Source organism: Vipera berus, assembly GCF_964194415.1.
Source record: "Vipera berus genome assembly, chromosome: 3".
NCBI classification, from domain to species: Eukaryota; Metazoa; Chordata; class Lepidosauria; order Squamata; family Viperidae; genus Vipera; species Vipera berus.
The window spans coordinates 199,554,007-199,571,887 of record NC_138204.1 but is presented as its reverse complement, the minus strand read 5'-3'; positions in this window follow the sequence as shown (position 1 = coordinate 199,571,887).

Sequence of the window (17,881 nt, the reverse complement as noted above, 5' to 3'; positions counted from 1 at the left end):
TGTTCACATTCCAACTAAAAGAGAAATTAATCACCTAAATAGCATCTTTCATGTGAACATCTTGGAGTGCTTTACCAAACTTAAATTATGTAAACTTAAATTGAAATAAGCAATAAAAAAGCAAGTGTTTTGTGCTCGTAAAAGTGAAAGTAAGTTGTGTAGAATTAGAACAAATTTTGAATTGGGTATCTGGCAAGAATCATCAGATCATCTGAGAAAATAAATTATACTGGTAAAATCAAATAAGCATTTGGCATCTGTTTGAAACTTTATTGATACAAGATCCTAAATTACTGCATCAGCTACTGTTACCTGGAGGTTTACTACTATCTGTGTAATTTCTATTGGCAGCTGTGTGTATTTTGCTTCCAACTGAGAGATTTCCTGGGGGAGTAATTATTGCACTGATTTTGATGATGATGATGATGATGACAATGAGGATAATTTTATTTTTGGAATATGGCTTTTCATGCTTATGCTTGGGGTTACAGAAAAGCTCAGCTTTTATACAGAAATAATACAAGAATGTAAAGAAAAGCATAAGACATTTAATAGAATGTGCAATAGTTTAAATTCAGTTCCAAAACGTGATATGGAGCACATGGGAGCAATAATTGTAGCATCTCTATACATCTCTTTACAGCACCCATGCCATTTTCTGAAATCATGTGACAGCAGCAGAAGGCAGCAATGCAAGCCTGTGAAAAATGTGGCTGATTTAAAGGGATGTAGAGTAGGACTACATTTATCGTCCTGCAGATTCTAAAACAGCTTTTTGGAAAGAATTTTGAAATATTGCACAGACAAGGTTTTAATACGTGGGGATTTCCTATTTCCAAGATTCTCTAGAGCAACCTAGGATTCCATATGAGAAAGTGGTATAGATACTCCTCCAGGTATGATTGTAATTTATTCTTACAATTAGGTCATAGGTCAGGATAGACGGAAAAAGCAGGTCAACATGAGACAACCTTATTTGTGGTGGTCATTAAGCAAATGTGCTAGTCATAAAGCAAATACCACAGTTAAGTGAAGGCTGCAATTGTTGTCGTTGTTATTAATTATGGAGCAGTTTTCTAGAAACTGGAAGTAAACACCAGTTTCCTTTGTTAATCGTTGTCACATAATCATGTCAAAATTGCAAAACTGTGTTGTAAGCAGCTTCTGCTGTAACTTTGAACAGTTGTTAACTTTCTGGTCATAAATTGACAATACTAAATGGAAAGGAAGAGATTTTTTTTTGTCTTTGACTATTCTTAAGTACTGAGTTATTTTTGCTTAATAATACATTAGCAGTGGTGTCCCTATTCACTGAGTGCTAGCAGGACCATGTAATTGACATCAAACAATGAAAACATTGACATAGAGAGTTTCTCTAAAGACTTATGTATATCTTTGTACTTTTTGCTTGAATATGCTTATACAGCTTGTGCTGATTTCAGACTTTATAGGGAAAGAAATATCACTAATATATAACATGTATATCTCCAGGAACGCTCAGCATACTTTGTTTATTATCTTTTTGTCTTGTTAATTTAGAGGCACACTTTTCTATAAGAATGTAATCTTCAAACTAGGTTCTGGTTGGACAGTTTCATTTATGCTGTGCTATAGCTGAAAGGTGATATCTTAACCTGAAATGCCAATTATTTGACAATATGCATTTAAAATAACTTTAGGTTGATAGCTTTAGAAGCTTCCATTATCTATTGTAAGGTCTGCTTTAAGAGAGTTGTACTTATACTGATGCCATGAATTTCTATGGAAGCTCAAGCAAAGGTAGGAATAGAGCCACAGAATATTAATACTAAAAATTAATTTATAATGTTAGACTAGTCTTTCTCTACCTCAGGGATGTCAAACTCACAACATCATGTGACAATGTTGTGATGTATCACATTTTTCCCCATTGCTGGCAATGGGGTGGGCACAGTTTTGGCATGATTCATCCGGCCCGCGAACTGGCAGTTTGGTACACACCTGCACCTTGAGAGCTTTCAGATGGGTGGATATCAACTACCAGAGTTCCTAGTTGACTGGAGAATTCTGGGAGTTGAAGTCCATTCATCTTAAAGCTGCCAAGGTTGAGAAACACTGTATTAGACAAGCAAAAAGTTAGAAAGGTCAAGAACTTGGTATAATAGTACTATTCAGAACCACACAAAAGATAGGTTCACAGCCCTGTGTAGGTGGGCCACACTAAATGAATGAACTTGTAAAAAAATGTACTTGTTGAAACTATGTCAGATGGTACAATCAGTCTACATTTCATAAAGTCAATGTCATAATGGGAAGTTAAAATCCTTTGATACCAGCACACATACTTGGAATTCACTGGAGTTGGTGAACTAACTTCCAGGTGACTCTGTGCTCAGTTCTGGGACTTTGCTTTTATCAAGCCTTTCATCCAAATGCCACTGGTCAATTTTGCACTGATTCATCCTCCAGAAGAACCTGACATTTTGTTGCAGCAGCAGAAGAAATGAGAGTAAAAAGTAGCTTCAGAAGTTTTGTTTTGTTTGTAGCTTAGCGCAAATACCCAAACACAGCAGACCAATAGCCAATGTGATTAGAGCAATATCTAAAATATTAGCAGCTGCCATCGGTTAGAGACTTCTGGTCCTTTAGAGGTGTGCTCAGATGCTCAAGGTATGAATTTGCTCTGTGGTTGTGGTGGAGTCTAGTTTGCAGTTGCAGGAACAAGAGGCTTTTTCCCAAAAGGCAAAGAGATAGTGAAGCTTGGAATTTATGGTGGACAGAGGATGGGGAAGATCAGACTCTCCCTAGCAGTTAACAAAAAAAATATTTATAGACATGCATATAATTTACTCTGGCAAGATTCTGTCTGTAGGTAAACAAGAATAAAGAAACCATTCAGAAGTAACTTTTTGTGCTGCTCTCAGTTCTTTGGGCCTGACAGTGGTGTTTGATTTAGGATGGCTGATTCAAGGTTCAAGTTATCATTTGATGCTGCAGCTCTTAACTTATAATTATGCTTATGTGAGCCAGTCATTTTAAGTAATTTATGAAGGTATCAATGTTTCTGTCCTACAAAGCAGCAATGAAGAGAATAGTTACTGAAGGCAATATAGTATGAATTCCTCCTCCCCTTTCCCAGGATTTAACTCTGCAATAAAATTTCTTAACACTTAGTTTATTTGTAAACTGAGGTATATGTTACCATTAATTTATGAGTGGTAATTGAGCAGCATAGAACTTTTGGGGGCTTATTTCCTTTCTTATGGATCTCATGAGCTGACTTTTGTCTTAAACTTCAATATCAAGAGTTACAACAATGTTGTGGAAAGGTTTTCCTTGTGATGCAGTATGTGGAGTTTGTTACATGTCCACTTATTTCTGCTTCCATCGGAGACTATTATACCCCCATATTTGTATTTGCTTTTGAAGTCAGAAGTATCCAGTTCTTAACAGAAGCCAGTTTTATTGGTTGAAAGCATTGACTGAAATCATTAATTGAAATTCATTGATTAAAACAGTGGAATGGCTTGCCTTCAGAAGTTGTGACTGGAGCCTTTCAAGAAGAGACTGGACAGCCACTTGTCTGAAATGGTATAGACTTTCCTGCTTGTGTAGGGAGTTAGACTAGAGGGCCTCCATGGTTCCTTCCAACTCTGTTATTCTATGTTCTGTGTTCAAATCTTGGCTTAGAAACTTCTAGCATTAACCTAGGAAGGCAATAAAATCCTCATGACCCTAAATCATGCATCCTTTGTGACTGGATATCTTTCTCTGTTTGTGGGCTACACAACAAAGATATGAAAGAGATTGGTTGGATTAAAGATTACAATGTGAGAAAGCTATAAGCATGCTCACTAGTGTATCTGAGTAAGAATGTTACTCAGCCACAACATTCACTGATTAACCTTAGATCTTCTCATTCTACCTCTCCCTCCCTAATATATTTAATACAGTGGTGATTTTTTTAAAAAAATAATAAAAATAAACAAGATATACAGAAGAACCAAGCATGCTAACTTGAGTTTCATGGAAGAAAATTGCACTGCAAACATCATAAAGGAAAATAAATATTCCAGCATTAGTCCCTGGAAATTCTAGTCAGGGCTATCAAAAACACTTTAGAGAGTCTTGCTTAATTTTTTTAGATAACTGTATCTATTGGGTTCTATAACAGAAAACTTTTTTTCACCTTATTATTTTCCTTCTTAAGATTAAAATGTGCCCCTTGCTGAAATAACATATGCTATGTAAGTTATCAATGAAGGAATGTTGACATCATACTGAATTTGCTAATGACAATGATCTATAGGTATTTCATCCTCTTTTTCATGCTTTCTTCTTCCCTACTTCCAACCCATAACAACACAGGTGTGTGTTATTCTGTGATCCTTCAAACAGTATGCAATACTCAATTTGTTGGTTTTTAAAGTATTGTTTTATATCTAATGAAATATTTTATTTTATTTTATTTTCATGATTTAGATACTACTATCTGCTCATAGGACATGTAAGTCTTGAAGATTCCATATGACAATTAAATTTCCAAATACAAAAATATTTAGATCAAAGGGGAGGTAATGGTTGCCATGGGCAACCATTCTATAAGTGGATGGACATTCTATAAACTATGAAAATTGGACTGCCATCTCCATTTTAACTTCCGTAGCTGTCCCTTTTTTTTACATATCCGTTGGAATCTTCTTCAAGGTTGTGTTCATGTGCATTCATTCAGGCATGAATGCATTTCTCCACTCTGTGGGTTGCCAGAATATTTGCTGAAATAATTTTCATTGTCCTGACAGCTGAGTTCTTGTCTGCTTCAGTAACAAGGTTTTGTGATGAGTTCTGCCCAGATATTTAAGTAGATATCTGTGACTTTAGGCCTCTCAGTCATCTCAATGGGGAAAACCACAACCCACTGCTCACTTTAAAGACTGGTAAAGCAAGCTTAGGTAAGGGTGGATAGGTGCTTGGGAAATTTATCATTTTCTAGTTGCCAGATAGGTTGCTACTGGAAAGGTACTCTGTTCAATGTCTGACCATGAATCTACTGGACTTCTGGAACACTTCTGGTAAACTTGTATCCGAAAAAGGGACCACTAACAATTTATTAGAACAGAAGAGGAGAGTTGGACAAGCAGCAAAAAGCTTGCATGGTTTACTGAGTGATATCTGGGATCCATGTTCTTCCCCCAATGATATAATTCTTATAGAATAGAGTTGGAAGGGACTTTGGAGGTTCTTCTAGTCCAATCCCCTGCTCAAGCAGAAGTCACTATACCATTTTCAACAAACGGTTGTCTGGTCCCTTCTTAAAAGCTTACAGTATTGGAGCACCCATAACTTCTAAAAGTTGGTCCACTGGTTGATCTTACTGTAGGGAAATTTCTCCTTAGTTCTAGGTTGCTTCTCTCTTTGTTCAATTTCCATCTATTGATATTGGTATCAATATCATATCATATCACATCAATATCAATATCATGATATTGGTATCAATATCAACTTCATTGATATTCCCTCTATTGATATTGGTATCATCTGCACTATTTTTGGACACAGTTTGATTAAATATTCCTAATACCCCAAGGTGATAAATGATGGGAGGGAATGGCACTGATGACAGATAGTGGCCACTGGCAACATCATGTGGAAGAATCTGATTGTGCAAAATGGTGAGGGTATCAGCAAAACATACTGCTTTGTACATGATTTCTACAATAGGATTTTTTTTGAGAGAAGTCAGAAAACATTCCTTCAAAATGGAATGGCTAAAGATCAATTTAGATGAGAACAAGGATGAGACAATGGGTGCATTATGGGGACATATCCTTGGAAAAAGGTTAGTAGACCATGGTTAGTGAGATGGAAGGATGAGTTCTGAGTCACTTTCTCTAGTTGTTTATCCTCAATCTGCATCATTAAGCCAGTATCCCTACCTGCTACATTAATTATTATGCATAGTTCCATAGCTACTTGGTAGGTCGAATCCCGAGTGCTGCATAGCAGAGTGAGCGCCTGTTACTCGTCCTAGCTTCTGCCAACCTAGCAGTTTGAAAGCACGTAAAAATGCAAATAGAAAAATAGGGACCACTACGGTGGGAAGGTAACAGCGTTCTGTGCGCCTTTGGCATCTAGTCATGCCGGCCACATGACCACGGAGATGTCCTCAGACAAACACTGGCTCTTCGGCTTTGAAACGGAGATGAGCACTGGTCCCTAGAGTCGGAAACGACTAGCACGCATGTGCAGGGGAACCTTTACCTTTTTATAGCTACTTTATAAGACCCAGCTGTAATAGACATCTGTTCAGTTCTTCTTGACAAGCCCAGCTCTGGATGATCTGCAACATGGAAACTTATTTCTACCAAGTGTGGTGGTTTCCTCCTAACCAGGTGCAAAATTGGCTATCAACTGCAAGGTTTTTCTTTCAACTTTCAGATTATATTCAATTGTATAGAATCTGTAGAAGAAAAATTCTAGACACATCCTTAAAATGTATTAAGTTGCACTGAGGCAAGCTTAAGTGGCTTTCAATGGACTAGGGAGACTTAGGCAATTGTCTATTAAAAGGATTTACAATCTGCAGGGCAAGCATTCCAAAAGTGATAGGGAATCTGCCATTAGCACACACAGAGAGATAATCCCCCAATGTTTTCTCAAACAGACTTTCAATTTCAGAAAATGTTTAAGATTTATAGTACCAAGTTAGAGATGAAAGAAGTCTGGCTAAAAAACATTGAGAAAGGAATCCTAGATATCCTTACTTTGTAACTGCATAGTATCTCCACTGGGTTATGCAGCAGACCTATATTTAAACTGCACACCTATTCCTAGTATATGAAAGTGAATCCACACATTATAGTAAGGCAAAAGTTACTTATGTGTCTCTTTTTAACAATTTGCAACGAGCTGACAAGACAAACTAAGCAAAGCACATTATTTCAGTATATTATGCAAAACAGGTCTCTCTATTTGGTGAGATCTGTGAATATGTATGTACTCTGTCCAGTTGGATGCAGCTTTTCTCCACTGAATGTATACAATAGCAAACCAAGCTTAATTGTTTTGTAATATACGACAATCTATTTTTCCAGTTCCTTACTTAGATGTACTCCAGAAACCAGAAAATAGAGCTTCATACCCAAGGAATCATAGCTTTTCTATCATTGTTGTTGTTGTTAGCTGCGAAGTCGTGTCCGACCCATTGGGACCCTATGGACAATTTCTATCATTACACAAAACCAACAAGGGAAAAGTAAAATATTGGTTTCAGGATTGCAATATTTTTTAATAAGGAAAGGTATGATACACAGATCTAACAAAAAATTCCATAGTGCTTGCCCATGTGTGTTGGAATGAATTACTTGAGAGTAGAATATAATGAATGGATAAAGGGAGCCAGCTGTGTATACATGAGTGGTTGTCTACTTGCAATGGATTTTGAAAAGTACCAGCAAAGCCTATGTGTGCATTTGATTTGTCTTTCTTAATATTTCCTATGTTTGTTATGTTACCAAACATTGATTGACTGATTATGTGTCATCAAGCCATTTTCATCTCCCAGTGGTCACGTAGATTCCTCCCACCCCTAACAATCTGCCCTTAATCTTTCAGGTTTTCCAATGGTGCAGTCATTGCCACCATAACTGTGTCCATACACCTTGCTGCTGATCATCCTCTTCTCTTTCCTCCTACCTTTCCCATCTTTGGAGCCTTTTCCAGAATTCTGGGTCTTTATATATTGTGTCCAAAGTAAGATAATTTGAGCCTGGTCATTGGTACTTTGAGTGAGAACTCAGGGTTGATTAAGTTTATATTTTCTATCCACGTGGTTTTCTTGGACAAAACTACAGGCATGATTTAATATTGCTTTTAGCCACACAGTATGAGTTGATGCATTTGCCATTGTTTATAAAATGATCACATGTTTCTGACATCTCCCTGTATCACTTCTGCTTGCTTTAGCTGGGCAACTGGAATCACCTTTGGGCCATTAATGACCTTCTGGACAATAACTAGGTTATTACTTTAGTGTAATAGTGTTAGCCATAGCAATAGCACTTAGATTTATACCACCCATAGTGTTGATAGTACTCTTTGGGTGGTTTACAATGTCAGCCTATTGCCCCCAACAATCTTGGTCCTCATTTCACCAACCTCAGAAGGATGGAAGGCTGAGTCAATGTCGTGCCCATCAGGTTTGAACTCCAGACTTGTGGACACAGTTAGCCTGCAATACTGCATTCTAACCTCTGTGCCACCAGGGCAATAATACAGGTTGGGCTGCAATATGTAACTCCATGAGCACAATGGTTGAGTGGGAACTTAATTTTTGGTTTCCCAGTTGTTCAACCACCATACCATACTAGTTTTTACATGCAAAGTAGAGTTTGGAGCTACTTCTACTGTATGTGAGTTTGATTTGCACAATAGATTTGGGAAATATGCAAAAGACATATGAATAGTTCTTGTGTTTTCAGCTCAAGAATATCTGTCTAACAAGAAATTGCATTGTCAATGTTACATTGTGATACAAAGACTGAACAAATACATTCTAAAGATGTGGAAAGATACTTGAGGCAATCATTGTAATTTAGAAAAAAGTTCTAAATAGAAAGCAGAAAACTGAAGGAATTGGGAGGTTAGGGGAAAAGTGTTTCAGGTCTTACTAAAAATGTGGAAGCATAGAAAAATCAAAAGGCATAGTAAGAAAACCAGAGATTCATAGGAGGTTAAGTAGCAAGTAGAAGAACTTTCTCCTGAGACTGTGGGGAATGCAAATCATGTGGGATTCTAATTTCACAACACCCTAATGCTGCTGCATGACAGGGTGAGCTCCTGTCCTTCATTCCAGCTCCTGCTGACCCAAGGTTTGAAAGTGGGAAAGTAGATAGATGGGAACCACTTTGCTGGGCATCTTAATAGGGACATGAAAGGAGCCCCCAACTGGCTGTCTCTTGGGCAAAAGTGATGTAACTGGCTAATCCTTCAATCAGGAAATCTTATAACACGAGACTCTAATCAAGGAGCGAAGGAACCTGGAATTAAGGAGAAACTTCCTAACAGTGAGGACAATTAACCAGTGGAACAGCTTGCCTTCAGAAGTTGTAGGGGCTTCATCACTGGAGGTTTTTAAGAAAAGATTGGACAGCCTCCTATCTGAAATGATATAGGGTCTCCTGCTTGAGCAGAGAGTTGGACTAGAAGACCTCCATGGCCCCTTCCAACTCTATTCCAATTGAATTCTGATTAAGTGGGTGAGTGAGTGATTTAACAACACATGGACACACTTAGCCATAGTTTCAGCTAGCAAACTGTGACTATCCTAAGCCAAGCCAAGTCCAAAAATACTACAGGTTTCCTGGAAATCTGGTACTCAGACAAATCACCCATCAACAGGCACAGAGATCTAGGCACACAACATCTAGGTACCATACAAAAGAGACAATGAAAAAGCCAACAAGGCAATAAAAAGAGCAAAACACTTCCTCGCCAGCAACCAGCACCCAGATGAGCAGAGATTAACACCAAGATTAACATTAGTCCAACAGTAAACAATAACTTAATCAAGGGCACTCTCATCCACATTGACAGGACAAGTCATTAGTATATAAAATGAGAGCTTCTTACTAGCACTAATGTTGTTAACTAGTTTGGTAATGAAATGTCCTCAAGAAACCAACTAAGCTCAGAGAGCACCAAGGACGTGCAATTCAATTCTGAGCAACTAGAGATTTTCAAGAAGAGATTGGACAATTATTTGTCTGGAATGGCATAAGGTCTGCTTGAGCAGGCAGTTGACTAGAAGACCTCCAAAGTCCCTTCCAACCCTATGTTCTAAATATTCTCTTCTATCAGTAATTCAAATCATGCCATGTGTATATGACAGAGAAATCCAAGTTTTATATTAATAAAACTTTTTTTCACACAGCCTTTCAGGAGAAAGGTAAAAACATATGCATAGCTAAATGTCTATGGAGATTCTCAGTCATTCAGGTCATGGTTGTATGGGTGTCTGAGAATCTCCATAAACATTTAGCTATGCATATAAAAAAAAACTATGCTTCCATTAAGCTAAAAGAAAAGGTAGCTAGGATAGAATCCTATTCACACCATCCTGTGTAACAGTCTAAAAATATAATTGAGAAAGCTGCTTTTAAAAATGTCTTCCTTATTGGTATTGTACAAAAACACACACAAATGAAGAACCATATTTGTTTGCAAGGACTTCTAGGCTCAATGTGTTGCTGTGCCCAATGAATGCCCCCTCCCCTCTTCTGCAAGTGCTGAGTGAATTTCTGCTGATAATTGGTGCATTGCTCTGTATGTTCTATTTAATGTTTATATCAATTTTATAAAAATCTATGGATGCAGCTGCAATAGGCACATTAAAGCTCTTGATAGGTCCCCTAGTAATCCATACATGGCAGAATGGATTTCCACACAGTTTTGTGTACAGATAAACTATTATAATGAGTGACTCATTGATTTCAGAGTCATGTGTATTGGGCCTAAAAATGAGACAATTCTTAATCTAGGTGTCAGAACCCATGTCTATCTGCTTTCTTATTTTCCCTTCCTCTTGTTTCCCTGACCCAATTTCCATTTTCTTCTCTCCCTGGGTTCTGCCATACTCCTGGAGGGCAGGTGGGGGAGTGATCTTGGGTTTATTGCCTTAGCTTCCTCTATCGCTACAGTGTAACACTTTGCTTTCCTGCGTTATTTCTCTCTGTACTTTCTTCTCCCTAACTGTCAACTAGCAAAGGGGAGGGGAAGAAAGGAATGTAACCTCCAGCACCTGGCTTATGTCTCCACTCTCAAAAGAAAGTTCGAAGAACCGCCTAAATATTGCTGTTACAACCAGAGCTGGCCTGATGTTATCTCCCCTTTCCCACAATGGACTTAACACCTGGGGATTGGCTGATTTGAACCATCCGGATGAACTATGGGGTGGGATTTTGCTTGGGGACTCTTTAACCTATTGATCTGCACAGGAAAACCTCAGATCCTGTCTAGTATGTTTGCTATCAGCTTCTCCTAATAAAAGTTCCTTTTGGAAGTGTTTGCTTCCATGAGTTCTGCTTTCTTGGGATGAGGTTTTGAAGTGGGCCCTGATACTAGGTTTAGTAATACACACAGGCAACTTTTGAACAGGAATACTGTTAAGTCCGGAATGACGAGCGGAGACAGCGAAGTCAACAAGGAACGTTTATTAGAACTCACATGGGTCAACTGGCTAGCAGCCGTTGAACCCTACCTTAAATACTAGGCTCCGTTCAAACATAACCAATCCCCGGCTTAGAATCTCCCGCCGGGGAGTAACAGCCAATGATTGCACTAAGTTTTCCCGCCGAAGGGAAACCACTCCCATAACTATGTACACAACAAATACACATACATCTGACAACCTTTATTTATCCTTTTTCTGACATTCTTTGGATACAGTTTTTCTGCAGCTCATGAACAGGAAGCCTTTTGGAGCCATTTTGATCTTGATGCGTGGGCACATTCTGAAATAACAGCTGAAGGGAGCTTGCTTAGTCCTAAAATTGTTCAGTGCTGAATAGAGTAATGCTAAAGGGAGTGACTTTCAATCACAAAGTCTTCCTCTCCTTTCCTTTAGTTGCTTTTCATATATGGCAGAATTGCACAGCCAGAATAGGCCTTGATGTGTTCTCCAAAGTTCTTCAAGGTGGTTTTTTTTTACTATATGATAAAACTTTGAAGTAAATGTGACAGAATTGGTTTTTTTCCCCTGTAGTCTTCCAAGTCATATTATAACTAGAGAAAATTCTGAGATCTTGAGAATTCTAACTTTGGGGAGTATTCACTCTACCTTCAAGAACAACAATCTTTTCAAAATAGTGTTCTCTGTTATGGACTCTGCATAATCTGCTGAATATTCCAGCTATTCATTGCAGACCCTTAAGATATAGTTCTGTCAGCAGGCCTTGGGGATAGCTTACAAAAAAATGGGGATAGCTTACAAAAAAAGCCTACAAAATGGTTGCATTACAAGTGCAGTTCTGTTTTTTTTATCTTGATAGTTTTGATTATTCTAAGTGTTTAAAGGAATTATTTTAATTGTTTTAATTGTTCCTGGTTTCTTTTCTAACTGTGCTTTCTGCCCAGCATCTCATACATGAGATGGGTGAGTGTATATAAATGTAATGAATAAATAAACAAAATGGGTTAAAACCTAAATTTTCCTGTTGTGTATTTATTTTGTTGTAGTTCTATCATACCTTTCAAACTAAAAGGATTCCTACAACAGCGTCTACAGTAGCTTTGCAGGAATATATAGTTTGAGAATGGTATACTTCCCTTCCTTCCAAATGACTTGAGAAAAAAGAGAGCAAAGTGTATTGCTGAAAGCAGATTTTTTTTTAAAAGCTATGCATGAGAATAAGTGGAATGCTTAGTAAACAGTTCAATATTCAGCAAGAAATAAGACAAAGATGTATGATATCCCTTTCCTTGCTTAATGTGCTTATAGACAAATGTAAAAGGATTTTTTTAAGATGTTAGAGTAGTGTTGATTGGGGATATGAATAAGCAGATTTGTTTTTAAATGCAAGCAATGATACATTATTGGCTAAAAAGCTGAATAATTTGCAGCAAATATTAGATCAATTATATAAGACAGTGAGAAGCAAGGATCTGAAAATCAATGTATCAAAGACCAAAATAGTTGGTGTTTGACAGGGGAAATTGAATGAAGAATTGCAAGTTATATATAAATGATGAAAAAAAGAACAAGTAGATGTGTATTTTGGTAAAATGTTTACCAAAGATGGGAAAATGGATGAAAAACATGTTAAGTTGTACAAATGCTAGTAAGAACAGAAGAGAATTCATCTACTTGAAAGTTGGAATTTACTATATAAGGAAAAATGTGAAAGTAAGTTGAATTCATGGAATGGGGCACTTAAAAGTGGATCTATGGTAAAACAAAATGGGGTCAAGAATACTGTAGTATTTCCATGCAACAACACTGCTCTATGAACTACAACAGGTTCCTGGGTGCAGTTCAAGATGCTAGTTATCACTTTTACAGACCAACATGATACAGTTTATCGTGGCCCACCTCTTCCCTCTGAGTTTCTTCCTGCCCCACCAGATTTGGCAAAGTGGGAGTACTCTGAATGATACTGGTAAAACAATGTCATCTACCAGGTCTCTAATATTAGGCCTCCTCTGTTGTGTTATCTATCTATCTCTCTCTCTCTCTCTCTCTCTCTCTCTCTCTCTCTCTCTCTCTCTCTCTCTCTCTCTCTCTCTCTCTCTCTCTCTCTCTCTCTCTCTCTCTCCCTCCCTCCCTCCCTCCCTCCCTCCCTCCCTCCCTCCATCCATCCATCCATCTCACTGCTGAAAGTGACCCTACATTGGATGTTAGCATGGAAACTTTGGCATGGATGTATGGCTCTAATGTTTGGTATTTTTTTTTACTGAAGCTTGATGCATTTTTGTGAGTTTTTTTAAATGAAATTCTTTGTTATTTTGTTTATTACCCAAATAAGCAGCCATATAAATTGGATCAATAAATAAAAGTATTTTTTTAAAAAAATAACATACAAAATAAAATAATAAAAGATGTAGAGATATAAATGGTGTTGCTATAAATTGGGTGTTATCTTCATTTGTTTTTCTCCGATTTTTAATTTCTTTGGCCTATTTCTTAGTCATATTGTGCTAGTGTGCATAATGTTTCTTATTCCAAAGTGATTGATTTGATAAGTAGATATGTATGTTATTTCAGACAATGTTAACAACAAGGTGATTAAAATTTAAAGATAACCCCCACCTACACAAACTGGCTCTGTTTTATGTGTGCCTTCTTTCTATTTATTTTTTTTAGCATGGAATTAAATCCATAGTTATCTGTTCTTAGAGTAATTTTAGTTCTGGCTCCTAAGATACTTTATCATTGGAACTGCCGCTTTTAAAGACAAATACTGAATTTTAGAAGAATCATGAATGTTGGGACAGTTTGCCAAAATGTCACTGGCAAGATATGTTAACTTTCCATGACAATATACCAAGGCATTTTTCAATTTTATGATCAATAAGCCATGCATATTGCCACACATTTTAGGGAATGATAAATTGGTTCTTCAGATATAAACTTGTGCACAACAGCTCCATAATGTGTGCATTTTTTCCTGCTCTTCAGCAGAACAAATGTAGTAGCCTTCCCCTTCTCTTTTCTGGGAACAATCTCTGTGAGGGGGAGGTGATTAAGACATCAGGCTAGAAACCGGGAGATAGTGAGTTCTAGCCCCACTTAAGCATAAAGCCAGTTGGGTGACCTTGGACCAATCACTCTCTGTCAATCCTATGAAGAAGAATGCAAGCAAAACATTGAAAACCCTTGTCACAAAACCAACCAACCAACAACAACAAGAAGAAGAAAACAATGCTGCAGGGATTTGTCCAGGCAGTCTCTGAATCAGACACAATTGAATGGAAGGAAAAAGAAAATAATAGAAGAACAGTTACAAGTTATGGAATTATTATTTTTGTATTTTATTCTGCTAATGGAAGGGAATATTTGTAACTCAGGATTGAACTGTGGATCCTTGGTACTCCCCGAGTTTGGCTGTTTTCTTGCAGACATTTCATTACTAAACTAGGTAACATCATCAATGCTAGCAGGCAGTGTGGAATGCTTTCATTTTGTATACAAGTGGCTTGCCCTGTAAGTGTTGGTGGGAGTCAGTGGTGGGATTCAGCCAGTTCGCACCACTTCAGCAGAACCGGTAGCTATTTTTTTTTCTTGCCCAGGCCCAGAATAGATTTCTGGAAGTGGCATCCACACAGAGAACCATTTGTTTGTGGGAGTGATCTTGGTGGTTCCTTGATTTTGCTGTTGCTTACTGTTAGCATGTTTGTCTGAGTTGCTAGTTCCTTACTTGGGGTATTGTTTACTTCTTGATTGTTGGTCTAGTGCAGGGGTAGGCAACCTTGGCTCTTTTATGACTCATAGACCTAAACTCCCAGAATTCCTGAGCCAGCCATGCTGGCTCAGGAATTCTGGGAGTTGAAGTCCATGAGTCATAAAAGAGCCAAGTTTGCCTTACCCCTGGTCTAGTGTTAATCTTTATGTTAATCTCTGCATGTCTGTAAACAATAGCAGATATATTAACTATTTTTTTTTAAAAAAACCTGTTCTTTATCACCTGATGTTATAGAACACAGAATAATGAGTTTAAATTATAGGATAGCAAATTCTAACTGAATGATGGGCGAAGGGTGGAAGAACTTTTTACCAGTAAGAACAGAGTAAAAATGCAGCCAGTTCATCAAATTAGTGGTAGGCTCCCTTCAGTGGATGTATTCAAGCAAAAGCTCAACTGCCATCTGTTAGGGTTGTTTTAATTCTGATTTTTGCTTTGAGCAGGTGGTTGGGACCGATGTCTAAAGAATCTTTCAGCTGGAAGATTCTCTGTCTTAGAAAACTCATCAATTCTTGAAGCACATCAAAAAAGGTCAGGGCCCGATAGACCTGATGGCAGAAAAGAATTTTCCTTCCCAGAAGAACAAAAAATAAATAAATGAGGTAGCCTTTTATATTTAAATAGCACACAGATCTAATACAAAGCTCATCAGGCAAAGATGCTGTATTATGAATATGTAGGAGCAGATTCTTTTTCCTGCACCAATTTTACATGCTGATACATTTACTCAGTAATGTAGTTGACAAATGATATTGATAACTGTAGTTGACAACTGATATATAGTTGACAACATGCCTAGTATATATTCTCAGGATTTTCCAAAACAGGATCATTACTAGTGGCTTGTACTCTATTGCTATTGATACCATGCTGGGGTTTTTTTTGTAGCTGTCTTATAACATAGCTCCTTAGGCAGGTCATAAAAATGTCTAAATATTCAAGCAAAACTATCTGCGCAATGCAATCTTAGGAACTGAAATCCCAAAGTAAAAGATCAAGAGCCAAATCTTCAGTCTATAGTCTGGTTTTCCATGGGATGACATTCTATAATTCAAATGTCACATGAGGCCAGGCCAGGCCATCATGGTTGATGCAGAACACAAACCTCCATGCAGAACATATACTAACTAAATATGTAAGTGGCATGGAATGTTAGCTGCCCTCCAAATATAATTCCTTCTATGTGATCTGATATCCACACAGGTTGACATAATTCCTGACAAGAGCTGGGTATAGTCCTGCCTTCTCCAATATGGTAGACTGTGTAGCAATCCCATAATTTGCTTACTCACATTCTTATGAGAAATCCATTTTTGACACCACCGACCTATCATTCTAGTGATCATATGTGCAGACCCATGTGTATTAAAATGGTACACATCGGACATACTTATAATTTTAATTAATACATATTTCTCCTTTGTATTGTGGTTTTTTAAAAAAAACAAACAAACAAACCATAACCTATTGTAAATCTTCAGAATGGGACTGGTAGATATCTGCTAAACCAGGCATGTCAAACTCAAGGCCTATGAGCCATACCTGGCTCATGGGGCCACCCCAGAGATGATGAGGGACAGCCTCCGACACCCCGGCCATGGCCTGCCGCAGAACAGCATCCCCCTGGGAGCATGCATAGGAATCAGCAAGCAAGTAGGGGCTGGCAGTGCCTAGTAGCAACCTCAGCCCACTGGCCCTTCAGCTGCCCATCAGCTGGAGCACCCTGGGATCACTCAGCCAACCCAACAAGGTGGGACTGAGCACCATGGCTGCTGGGCCAGCTCGTGAGGAGGTGGAGGCAGAGGCACAGGTGGGAAGGCACATGATACAGCCCACTGGATGTATCAGGTGGCCGGCTGCTTGGCTGCTTGCCCCACTGCAGCAGGCATGGGCAAAGATGGAGGCAGAGATGTGGGGGGAGGAGGCAAGCAATCTGGCCTGCTGAATGCACCACCTCCCCAGGAAGTGATACCGGGCTGGGTCACAGAGTCCCATTATCCCAGGAGCTTAAGGTCTGGGCCATGCACCCTCCCCCACCCCCCAGGGCCCCGGGCCGCCTGCACCAAAATCGCAAGGCTCCTCTAATGGACCAGGTCCTGGCACTCGCCCTGATCCTTCCTCCTCTTCCAGAGACCCCCAGATCCCCCCGCCTGGCTACCCACAGGTGTCCCCAAATACAAGCAACGTTGAGCCAGCCATGCTTACTCGACCACACTCACCCAGCCATGCCCACCTGGCTCCCAAGGGCAACCAAAAACCTATCTATTCGAACAAGCCAGCCTGGCCTGATGGATTTGGGTTTTAATATTATTTAACTAATGTATTCCTATTTTATTGCCCTGTACACCGCCCTGAGTCCTTCTGGAGAAGGGCGGTATATAAATCAAATAAATAAATAAAATAAATAAATAAACCACAATGCTGATGCGGCCCACAATGAAATCGAGTTGGATAACACAATAGTAAATAAGCTTGGAAGTGTTCCTGTGAGTTTATTGCTAGCAACTTCTTTTATTAATTTTCTCATTTTACAGTTATTTAAAAAGCAACACGATGACTGGGTTAATCAATAGTTCAATAGGATACATAAATCTTTAGTATAAATCTCATGTTCCAACACCAGATATTTCCTCTCTTTTCCCCTTAATATCTGCTATCTCATATTGGGTAATACAGTTCTTATTATTATCAACTAAATAAGACATCTTTGTTACAATTATCAATAATTTTTAGCTTATACATATCTTAATTGCATTTGCATTTAATCCTTATATACAATCAATGTCCTTATTGCTTTTTTTCTAAGCATTAATTTCCCATCAATATTCAAATTGACATGTTATTTATGATTTCCAAGTTATCTTATATTTAGGTGACCAAAGTTTCCCTTATCTCAACAACTTCTAACAACTTCTGATAAATGTTCAGATTAGGTTTCTTGGGTG